This window comes from Orcinus orca, chromosome 1 (genome assembly GCF_937001465.1).
Source record: "Orcinus orca chromosome 1, mOrcOrc1.1, whole genome shotgun sequence".
Lineage (NCBI taxonomy): Eukaryota > Metazoa > Chordata > Mammalia > Artiodactyla > Delphinidae > Orcinus > Orcinus orca.
Genome location: NC_064559.1, coordinates 46623637 through 46626492, shown reverse-complemented (window position 1 = coordinate 46626492; position 2856 = coordinate 46623637). Strand labels below are relative to the sequence as shown.

General features: G+C 35.4%; 1 non-coding gene across 1 annotated transcript; it reads left to right on the top strand.

The window, feature by feature from the left end:
• Nucleotides 1–1273: 1273 nt before the first annotated feature.
• On the top strand, nucleotides 1274–1382 carry LOC117203468 (U6 spliceosomal RNA). Its single transcript, XR_004486239.1, has one exon. It is a non-coding gene; the product is annotated as a U6 spliceosomal RNA (small nuclear RNA).
• Nucleotides 1383–2856: the final 1474 nt, after the last annotated feature.

Genomic DNA, 2856 nt, shown 5'->3' with positions numbered 1-2856 from the left:
ATTCTTCAAGATCTAAGACTCAAATTCTCCTTGTTTGAAATTGTCTTCTCTTCTCTGCTCCCACAGCATTTCACTAATATTAAAGAGGAGAATGGCTTTACTAGTAGTTGTGCATATGTTTCTCTCCTTCAGAAACTGTGAGCTCCTTGAGTATATATATTACGTGGTATTTTTGGTTTCTTGAGAAATTGAGAATCCCCTATTCTCCTGACTTTCTGCTTTTCAGACATTTTGGTTGGTCTTATATGCGGCAAAGTGTTTTTACATAATTATTAATGAAACATTCAGTCTCTCACTCTGTGCTAGCAGTACAGGGGCTGCAAGATTGAATTCTTGGCACAAATAATACATTGGGGCTAATGACTATAGCAGTAAGAGTACAACTGCTTTCCTGGCACAAAATTGCAATGGGGTAAATTGTAACTTCTAGTGCCTGGTGGTGGCAACATTTTCCTCATTAGACCTGCTCATGGAATGTGGTTTTGGGCATTCTTCCTAAAAGCTTAGCCTTGAGTTTAATGTTCCAAATATTCCAACCATTCTGTAAACTACTTCATACCTTTTAATAAAAATCCTTTCCCACTCCGTCAGCTAAAGTCAGCTTCTGTTGCTTACAACCAAGAACGCTGACTGATAAAGATATTTTCCTTAATTCCCCATAGACCAACTAAGGCAGGATCATAATATTTAAAAGACTTTACTGAAGGGTCAGGGATAACAAAATGAAAATACTGTATTAAAAGTAACCTATCACAGGTTACTAGATAATTGCTGCTCTCGGGGGCTACAAGCCCAGCCTGCGCTCACAGAGAAATTTCATAGGCCCCTGTGCCTAGTCTCTGACATGGCTACGGGTGCAGAAGCTAGCTTTATCCCTACCACAGCCAATTATCCTTAATCACAGTGTACAGTGCCTAGGGCCCACAACACTTTTAGGAAGCCATGAAAATGTTTTTGTTTTAGTTTTTTAAAATAGAATTTTAAAATGAATATAATTATAATAAATATAATATGTAAATTATAATAAAAATATAATAATGAATCCAGCCTGGATTATACAACACAGTCATAAAATAAAATGTGTGTGTGTGTGTGTGTGTGTGTGTGTGTGTGTGTAAAGCAGAACAGTGAAATAAAAAATAGACCCACACATACACGGTTAATTGAATATTTATCAGTACAAAGGTGCCAAGTCAATTCAATGGGATAGGAAAGCCTTTTAAACAAATAGTGTTGGAACAACTGGAAAAAATGTGTGGAAAAAATAAATCTTGAGTACTCATTTCAGCGGCTTGTATACTAAAATTGGAATGATACAGAGAAGACTAGCATGGCTTTTGCACAAGGATGACATGCAAATTCGAGAAGCAGTCCATATTTTTAAGACAGTTGATTTTAAGGATTCTTACCACACACACAAAAAATAGAAACTATGTGCAGTGACAGATACGTTAATTAGCTTGATAGTGTCAATCTATTCACAATGTGTATATATACCAAATTCTTTAATTAGAACAATCTAATTAAATAATGGGCAAAAACCTAAACAGACACCTCATTCAAGAAGATATACAGATGGCAAATAAGCATATGAAAAAGATGATCAATAGTATGTGTCATTAAGCAATTACAAATTAACAACAACAATGAGATACCACTATATACCTATTAGAATGGCCCAAATACAAAATACTAACAACCGAATGCTGGTGAGGATGTGGAGCAACAGGAACTCTCACTGTTGGTGGGAATGCGAAATGATGCAGCCATTTTGGAAAAGAGTTTGGCAGTTTCTTACGAAACTAAACATACTCTTATCATATGATCCAACAATTGTGCTCCTTGGTATTCACCCAAATGAGTTGAAAAGTTATGTCCACACAAAAACCTGTATGTGGATGTTTATAGCAGCTTTATTAATAATTGCCAAAACTTGGAAGCAAGCAAGATATCTTGCAGTAGGTGAATGGATAAATAAACTGGTACATCCAGACCCTGAAATATTAATATGAGCTATCAAGCTATGAAAAGACATGGAGGAATCTTAAATGCATATTTCTAAGTGAAAGAAACCAATCTGAAAAGGCTACATACTGTATGATTCCAACTATTCCGGAAGAGGCAAAACTACAAAGACAGTAGATAGATCAGTGGTTGTCAGGGGTTCAGGGAAGAGAGAGATGAATAGGCAGAGTATACAGGAATTTTAGGGCATTAAAACTACTCCGTATGAAACTACTCTTTATGATACTATAATGGTGGATGTATGTCCAAATCCAATGAATGTACAACATCAAGAGAAAATCCTAATGTAAACCATGGACTTTGGGTGCAGAATGTTGATAGTGAGGGAGGAGGTGTAGGGGCATGAGGTATATGGGAATTCTCTACACCTTCTGCTCAGTTTTGCTGTTAATCTAAAACTGTTCTAAAAAATAAAGTCTATTAAAAAACTGAGAGAGAATATTCTTATACATATACCTGATAAAGAACTTATATCATTATACCATTATAAAGGACTCCTACAAATAAAAAATAAAAGGATTTAAAAACCCAATTAAAAATAGGCAAAAGACTTGAACAGACATTTTACAGAAGTAGACATACAAGTGGTCAATAAGCTCGTGAAAAGATACTTAACATCATTAGTCATTGGGGAAATATTAATTCAAACTACATTGAAATTCTACTTCACACCCACTAAAATGGCTAAAATTAAAGATTGGCAACATCAGTTGTTGGCAAGTGTATGGTACAAGTGGAACTCTCATACACTGCTCATGGGAGTATAAAATGGTACAGCTTTTTTGGACAACTGTTTGGGAGCTTATAAAATTATACACCCACTTAATGACC